The 9,163-nt window shown below is 34.5% G+C and overlaps 1 pseudogene; it reads left to right on the top strand.

The window, feature by feature from the left end:
• LOC142335337 (outer dynein arm-docking complex subunit 4-like) overlaps positions 1-9,163 on the top strand; it is a 28,745-nt pseudogene that overhangs the window by 10,279 nt on the left and 9,303 nt on the right.

The raw sequence follows: 9,163 nt of genomic DNA, 5'->3' as shown, positions 1-9,163 counted from the left end.
TTTCAGGTTTTGAAGTTTCTCCTTGTTTGTATTAGGGTCTGTGGATCAAGGCAGAGGCTCTCTATGCAATGGGGAACTTCGAGTATGCTCTCATGTTCTTCCACAGGGGCTGTCATTTACGGAGTGACAATGGAGAGTTCCAGATTGGATCCAGAAATCACAGGAGGCCATCGAAAATGCCATCGGAGAAAGTAAGACAGTGCTATCTGAGCGATTTGATATCAAGTTTGAGATAAGGTCTCGAAAGTTAAGCGTTCATTTATGTAAAATAGGTATAGCTTAGGTGACTCGCTTGTGAAGTCGCTCAGAAAATCTGGTATTAAACGAGAGCCGCGTGAGCAGTTGGAGATATAAGCCAGAACTTGGAAGTAACTTCAGTGGAGTCTTGTCACTTTGCTTAAAACACGCTTTTTGCAAGTTTAATATTCGGCCAGTATTAAAATCTGACACTGTATGTACAAAAAATGGCATTCTAGATTCCAGCTGTGCGAAGACCTTGCATTTTAAAATTTGTATGAGCAATTTAACTTTAAGAATGGGCACAAAACAGTCCAATAATACCGTTCAATATTTCAACTTTACAATAAAACCATCGATTAATAGATCAAAAGTGAAAGAGGGCAACAAAATGACCTACACACACCGTAAAAAAATTACGTGAGATTACTATATTTTTCAAAACTCGTCATCAATAGTTTCACCCGCCCTGAAATCATTATTTCAATCCATTAATAAGCCGACACGTTAGAAAGCATTGATTAAAAAGCCTTTCAATTTTGATTAATCAGCCTTTCAATTGTTCTTAGTTAGAGTTTGATGGCACGCTTTTCGTATTAGAATGTTTTTATTGGCAGTGAAATTTGTGCGTTTCATCGAGAAGTACAAAAAATGTATCTGCTGCGTCAGAATATTGTTATACTACGGCGGATTATTCGCTTGTGGAAATGCCAAAATGCTAAATTTTTTCACAAACATTGATAGTTAGTTATTGAAATAACCTTAACAGTTGGACGTAACAAAGTTAGTAATTTGGCGCAAAAAACATTGTTTCTTTACTGATTCAGCGCTGAAAAGGCTGTATAAAAGAGCAGCGTTAGCATTTAAGAAACAGTTGGAGAACTTTGAGTTGAGAGATGCCGATGATCACATCAAAATATATTTGAAAAAAAAAAGATTTTCGAACCTGGTTCCCTTGTCCATTATGAGCCAGATACTAAATAATTTGAAAATTACCAAGCTATCAGTTTATTTTTCAGTCCAACGAGGGCATGGCTTTATTTATTATCTCAGAAAGTACCTACAAATCTTGAGAATAATACAAGCCTCATTTTTGAAAACAGGCAGGAGATAAGTAAATTTCTCACATTATGAGTCTTTTGACCCTGAGCAAATTAGTTTTGTTCTGTTGTGAGTTCTGTTCACGTTTTCTTGCTTATATGTTTCAAAGGCAAACGCTGATCAAAAGGCTTAGTTAAGAAGACATGTATTAAGATTGGTTCTGAAATTCACTCACAGATAATTGCAAATTTGCACTATAAATTTAGGGTCAGACGACTCAAAATGTAAATATAAATTGTTTTGGAAAAGACGCTATAGCGTTTAGCAGAAATGTAGTGTAGTTTATAAGTAAAATTTCGGTGATGTATCTTCGAATTCATTACAGTGACACCCCATTTTCTCTAAACTTTTTATCAAATAACTAAACAACTTTTAAATGAAAGTTTTGTCACCGTTTGGTCTTTGAAAAAAGTGGCTTCCACCTAACTTAGCGGCAAATCTTAAAAATGCAGGAATAATCACATTTTTTAACTTGCCAAAGAATATAATTTGCTATCGACGTTTTAATTGCCCTTATTTTTAAAATTTTAAAAAATTGTTTGAGAATTATTATGTAATTGATTTTTCCAGAAGTTGCAAAAAAGCGGTAAATGTCGGGAATTTTCACATTCATTGTTTTTTTTTGTATCCATTACTATGCGTCATGAACACCACCGGAAAAGAAATGGTATCAAAAAAATCCCCATGTAGTCAATCATGGCTTTCAATCTTGATTTCGATTTGTGGCCCCTAAATATTCACGAAAAGCTCAGAATTAAGATAAAAATCAGGACGGCCCGGATCGCCACTTCTTAGTAGTCATACAAGGATCATATATGATATCATAAAAGTCATAACGTATTTCCTAGGACGGTCCTTGTATGACTACTAAGAAATCATATAAGACTACTAGGAAATCATATATGAACCTTGTATGACTACAAAGAAATCATATATGATCCTAGATGAATACCATGAATCATGCATACTTTCATCAAAGTTTTATGTGTCATATAAGACCTTGTATGATTTCCAAGAAACTTTTTCAACATCAAAAGAAAATGAAAAATATACAGTTTTTAGGCTTCGAATTTTTTGTATGATCCCTGTATGATTTCTAGGAATTCATATATGATCCTTGTATGACTAATAAGAAACCACACAAATCATATATGACCTTGTATGAATACTAGGAATCATATATGACCCAGTATGATTACTAAGATTTGTGTATGATGAGCAACCCGGGGGGGGGGGGGGGTCATGAACTGAAGCTCAAATGTTGGATATTTGCCGAACTGGGCTGAGGAATATATAGTAGGTGCTCAATCCGATGCCGAAACCGTGATGACTCATCAATTTAATCTGCCGCTTAACGATAATACTGAAATTTAACTATGCGACGGCAATTATGCACTTCGATTAAATTTTTTCTCGTCTTTGTATGCATACCATCACTAAAAATTTTTTAAAAGTTCAGGTATCTACTGATGTTCTGAGACAAAAACAAGGTAATTGAGGTTTAAACGAGAAAATATTTTCTAAGGATTGATTATTCTGGTTGACAATAGACTAAGTGAAATTGAAGTTGCTTATTTCAGAGGCGAAAAGCGTTGAACTGAGCACTGACTGTGACTTGACTTACTTCTACAGTTTTGATCAGGTTGGGTATAACTCAAAGTCATCAAAATTTGGTTATCTTCATTTAATGCAATATTAATATTTGTTCCGACTCCACTTGTTAGGGGGGGGGGAGGAACTATATAGTCAAATGGGTTTTTTTTGTTCAGACAATTTTGGCCGATCGATATATTCATCGCAGAGAAATATGAGTGGTATCATTAAAAAGTTGATCCAGCGTAGAATTCAAATTTTTAAAAAAATTTAATTTTTTTTTTCGAGGAGTTATCGAGGATTGAAGTTTTGTGTGAACACGGTATATTTGGCATGATTTTGTTCACGTTTAGTGTGATTTTTCTTCATAATAAGATAAAAATACAATAAAAATAGTATTTCAAACTTAAATTTCTCGCCAAAAATTGAACCAATCTGTGTTACTATTATTCTGAAGGCGATAAAAAAGACTAGTTCTGGTCTCATAGGGAGGTTCAATATCAAAAAACTTTGAATTCTATTTGAGAGCTCCTTTTTTTATAAAACTTTTCTACTTCCTTTTTGCGTTTTTGAGTCACCTAGAGACAAGTCACTTTTCATATCGAGGTTTTGTCAATAACAAACCTTCTTTACAGTCAAATAAAGAATTGTTTACAAGGAAGTGCTCAATTTTTTTTGGCTTCGACTCTGAGTTTTCGTAATTTTAAATGAAATTTTGAATTTCTTTTTGAGGTTTTACTAAAGTTTTGGAGTTTTATGGCGTGAACTCATTGACTCACAGTGCAATATGTTCCGTAATGAGATTTAAGTGAACATATATAGTGCTTTGAGTGGACAGCCATTGGCTGTTAAGACTTTAAGAATATTTTTCGAACATTAACCAATCAAAAACTTATTATTGTGAACTTTAGGGCAGTCTCTGTGATAACAGTACCCTCCTCTGTCCTAGTATAACCAAGTTTGATTTGGCTAACTTTTAGCTAACTGTTTTAACTTCTAACTTTTAGTTATATGACTTGAAAAATGAAACATCCTTAAAATTTATAGAAATGTATATAATCATAGGCTTTAAGACTATTCGCAGTAAAATGACTGCTTCGGGTAACATTTTTCATTCAACCCTAATACACATGCTAATGGGATTGGTCAATTTTTTATTGCTATCTAAAGAATGAAAAAAAGTAAAATACAGCAAAATCAAAAATGAAACTGAGCGAGAAAAGTGTCGAAGAAATTGAAAAATGATTTTTTCGAAAAAAATTTTCTACTTTAAAACTTTTTGAACAGCGATGGGATTCTTTTTTTAAACAATTTGACTCCCGAAAGATGAACAAGTACATTAGAATAACGATTTGTATGAGAAAACCCGTATTATCAACTCCATTAAACTCAATAGCTTTCAACGGAGGCTAATAAATACGCTAAGTTTGGTCTCTATGAGACAACAAGGATCTTTGTCATTACTAGGTTATCAGTAAAACATTACAAAAAGTCATAGATAATGTACAGGCAAAAACTTAAAATTAAGTAGAAAAGTACAAGAAGTGTCAAAGCCATTTAAACCATAAAATTTCCGAATAAACTTTATATATGATCCTTTGAACGTCATGTCTAAGCCAATGCAATCATCAATATTAGGATAATGTGTCAAGATTTCAAAAGGAAACAAAAATACGAAATATAACCAAAATCTAAAAAAGTATGAAAACTCGTGCATCGAAGTCATAGCACCAGTAGTTAGAAGATAAAACCGCTAAATAGATTGATTTTGGCTGAATTAAAAAAAGGGCGTCCAATCAATACTGAGAATGACTTGCAGTTCACGAAAAAAAGTTCAAGATTTGTTTATTTTCAAAAAAAAATTTCGAAAAACTATTTTCAAAGTCTTAACAGCCATTAAATTCAATAGCTTACAACAGAAGTCACAAAATACGCTCTATTGGAGCGTACGCCTCGATTTGAGGAAACGGATTTTTGCCATGCATAGGTAATCAATAAGACGTCACAAAGAGTCTTATGACTATAGAAACAAAGACAAATATAGGCAAAAACCAAAAATTCAGTAGAAACGTGCCAGGAGAATATGTCGAAGCCATTTAAACCAAAAACTTTTCTCTGAAAACCTTATTCATGATCCAGTGAACGTCTTATCTCAGCTAATGGGAGATATAAAAATCAAGATAATGTGATATGGTTTCAGGGGGAGTCAATAATAAGAAAATATCCAAAAAATTTTTAAAAATTTTTTGAAATCTTGTTGCATTGATGTCATAAAACCGCTAACCTGATTTATTTTTTGTTGCAGTCAAAAAGAAGGGGCCCCTGTCTACTAAGACTGGCTTACAATTCTCGAAAATAGGTTAATGGCCGAATAATTAACTCGAATAAATAGGTTAATGGTCGAATAAATAGGGCAATGGTCGAATAGTTAAAAAATTTTTTCGAAAAATCATTTTTTAAGGCTTAACAGCAATTAGCTGTCCACTGAAAGCTCTAGATAGGTTCACTTAATGATTATTACGAAGATTATTAAAAGTTGCACTTTTAATAAACGTGACAATGGCGTAGAACTCCAAAAGTTTCAATGGGCTTCATTTGACTGTAAATCAGGTTTGTCATTAGCAGAACCGAGATATGAAAATTGACTAGTCGCTAGGTGACCCAAGAAAACAAAAAAAATATGAAAAATTTTTCTCAAAAAGAGCTCTGAAAAAGAATTCATTTTTTTTTATAGTAAACTTCCCTATGAGACCAGAACTCTTCATTTTATTGCCTTTCGTCTATTGGGAACTCCAAAATGTTTCATATTTTGGCCTGAAATGTAATAATAATTTTAAAAAATATCCTAATTTGAAGTAAAATTACACTAAAAGTGAACAATCATGCCAAATATATCGTTTTCACACAAAACTTCAATCCTCGATAATTCCTCGAAAAAAACGAAATTCGAGAAATCTTTTTAATTTCGAATTGTACGCTGGAGTAGCTTTTTAATGATACCACTCACATTTCTCTACGATGTATATATCAATCGGCCGAAACTGTCCGAACAAAAAAACCCATTTGAGTATATAGTTCCCCCCCCCCCACAAGTGGGGTCGGAACAATAATAGTGCTGTAAATATTGGTCAACGCTGCTTCCTGTATGGCTTCGAATTAAAATTTACACGTTTTTTATTAAGACTTTTGAAAAATTCTCATGTACGATCTGGGGACGACAAAAAATTAATGAACTTCGTTTAAATTATATTGGTTTTGAACATCTTTGTTGTTCTTCCTTTTTCTCGGGTTCCTTTCTGTAGACAAATTATCATTTAACAAACATTGATTATAGTCAGGCTGCTTTGAACGCGTGAAAAAAGTATTGCAAAAAATAGACTGGGTAACTTTAATGATGGAGGATTAAAATCAATACATTTAGTTTGATTGAGCATAGACTAACAGAGATTATTTCAGGTTTTAACTTTGTCCTTGTGCCTCTTTAGTTTAAAAAGCGAGAGAAGAAGCCCAAGCCAGGCACCGCTAGTAGACTGCAGCCTCCAAAGAGTGTTTCGAGTAAGAAGGACGATGCGAAGAAGAGGGCAGAGGAGCAGAGAGCCAAGGGCACCAAGAGTAGCAGGAAGAGCTCACGTAGACTGCTTGGGGAGTTGTACTCTGACAAAGAGTATCTCGAGAAACTGTTCAAGGACGGAGGTACAAGCGTTTCTTTTCATACAAGGAGTTGTCCCTCCAAAATCGGCGTTACGACTTACATTTATTAACTTTTGTACCAATTAGCATTTCACTGATCACTCAAATTCTTTCCGAAATTTGATATTACGTGTTATTAACAGTTATCTTGCATCATATGCTGTCACCATTGACAGTTGTTCCAATTTTAAATTGCTCCGAAACGGAGGAAAAATAAAATACTCTTGTACTGCCTGATTTTGGTTAGTCATTTGCTGTAATATTACTGCTTCAATTTTGTCTTGCTTTAATTGTCTTCCACTGAGATAACCGCTAACTGTTATGTGACCGTATAGCCCTATTACTGATACAGGATTCTTGTTTTGTTTGATAACTCAATGTTGAAGCTAACCAAGTCTGACAAAAAATGATCTTTCCGATATCTCATTATTGGTTCGATAAGTACTGGATGAGCTTGTGGTTAGATGGCACAGAATAAAAATGAGGGAGACATTGTTAACAATTTGTCTTTCTTTAGAACAGACTGCCTAAAAACTGTGTTTTTTTCTGATTAGTTGTTTCGAACGAGTCCTCGGAATCTGGGAAGAAAATCCGAGAGTACACCAATGACGCAATCAAGTACCTGGAAAAGAGGGAAGAGTTTTGGAGACAGCAAGACCCATCCAGGACTCACGATAAGACATACGAAAGATCGGACACGGCAACTGCCACCGGTAGAGCGGGGGCAGGGGGCAGGAAAGGCACAGCATCTGCAGTTTCAAAGAAAACGAACCCTGGGGGTTATGTGATCAAACAGATTGAAAAAATAGAGGCTGGTTAGTTGAACCAAATTTATTAAATCCTTAGTTAGATTTCCTCAATTTTCTCTCTAATATTTTTTAACTCAAAGACGAGGCACCTTACGCTAAGCTACCGTACACGAGATTTCCAGATAGTAAAAAAGATTTTTAATTAACAGCTGAAATTTGAGAAAGCAGTTGAAAGTCATCTTACAGGATTCGAGATCACTGGGGGTTGTACTATTACTAGGAATGGTATAGGTCATTGTATGGTATCCAGGAAACTGGTATTACAGTCAATCCGGGTCAATTCTAATTGAGATGCAATTCCGTTTGCTTTAGCAACCTACTATCAGTTATCATTGGCAATAGCTTTCTTTTTATTGAAATGATTTGTTGTTAATTTAAGAAATGGACCGTGGAGACTTCAAACAAGCTGAGAAGCGTAGCAAGGAAGCCTTGAATGAGGCTCTGATTTATACAGACGATGAACTGGCAGATAAGCAGGAGTTCCTGGCAACTCTCTACAACTTGTATGGTCTGGCACTCTTCGAACAAGACAAGTTGAGAGAGGCAGAACAGCAGTTCCTCAATGACCTCGATCTCTCAGAAACAAAGTAAGCCACTTTTCACTGAATGTCAAGGCTATAGCCGTTATGGGCAAGACAACACTGGCCTTGTGACAACACTGACCCAAAATTACGTTCAGGTCACTTCATACACTTAGCAGTTCTTCTTGAGCACTTTTTTGCCAGGACTGGCATCTCTAAATCCAAAACCTGGTAATAAATCAGGGAATCCGTTTTCTTGACGCTATGCTGTTATCTAAGCCAGAAAATGATAACTCTCGCTCTTAGTTCCTCATAGTCTACTATTTTGAATTTGTTTTTCAACTTATGTCTTCTGGTTTCAGGAATAATGCCTAAACTCGGCCAAGTAGAATCGAAGAGAACAATTTTCAAATGAATCAATAGTATTTTTACTTCAAGTGATAGTATTTCGTTGACAAAAATTTTTAATCATAGAACTTTCATGTTATGGAACATCGACTTCATACACTCAAAAAGTCGTAAAACATTGTACGACTTTGTCACAAAGGAAAGTTTTATGACTATAACTTTCCCATAATGAGAGTTCTATGATTACAAAAGCATAAGAAAAGCATATTTAGAAAAGCATAATAGAAAAATGGTATCAAAAAGATATAAAAATTGAATTGCACTGTTGTCAACTGTAACTCAGTCTACTTTTTGTGTTTACTTTCAAGAGAAACCTTGTGTCTTATTTTGATCTTCAGCAATTTTTTTGTGGAGCGACCTGTCATTCTGGTGTTCAAAGAACCTGAGTCAATCAAGTCATCAGACAGGGGTACCAATTTAAAATTCAGTCAGCAATAAAATCAGTCTAGATTCTAGGCGAACAACTCGCCCTTTTCTCTCGCATAATCTTTACAGAAGTTAAACGAAATTCAATTACCCTGAGAGGAAATTTATCAAGAAAAAATTAATTTTGAAATTTGTGCTTGATTTGCGAAAACAATGACGAAGCGCCAACTATAACAAAAGAGAAAGATAAATCCAGAAGAAGAAGTACTGAGCTTTAAATACTCATAACTGACAATCAAAAATCTTTTAAAAGTTAATCAATATTAGTTAAGCATTTCATCGTTAAAATGTGACGCCGTTGATACGGCGTTGGCATTACAACGTTGATAAATTTTGGCACAATGATCCCGCAAACTAGTTGACTGGAGTTTAAACAAC

Source organism: Convolutriloba macropyga, chromosome 2, assembly GCF_964194025.1.
Source record: "Convolutriloba macropyga chromosome 2, txConMacr16.3, whole genome shotgun sequence".
NCBI classification, from domain to species: domain Eukaryota; kingdom Metazoa; phylum Xenacoelomorpha; order Acoela; family Convolutidae; genus Convolutriloba; species Convolutriloba macropyga.
The sequence above is the reverse complement of the archived record's forward strand: the minus strand, read 5'-3'. Positions and strand labels throughout refer to the sequence as shown.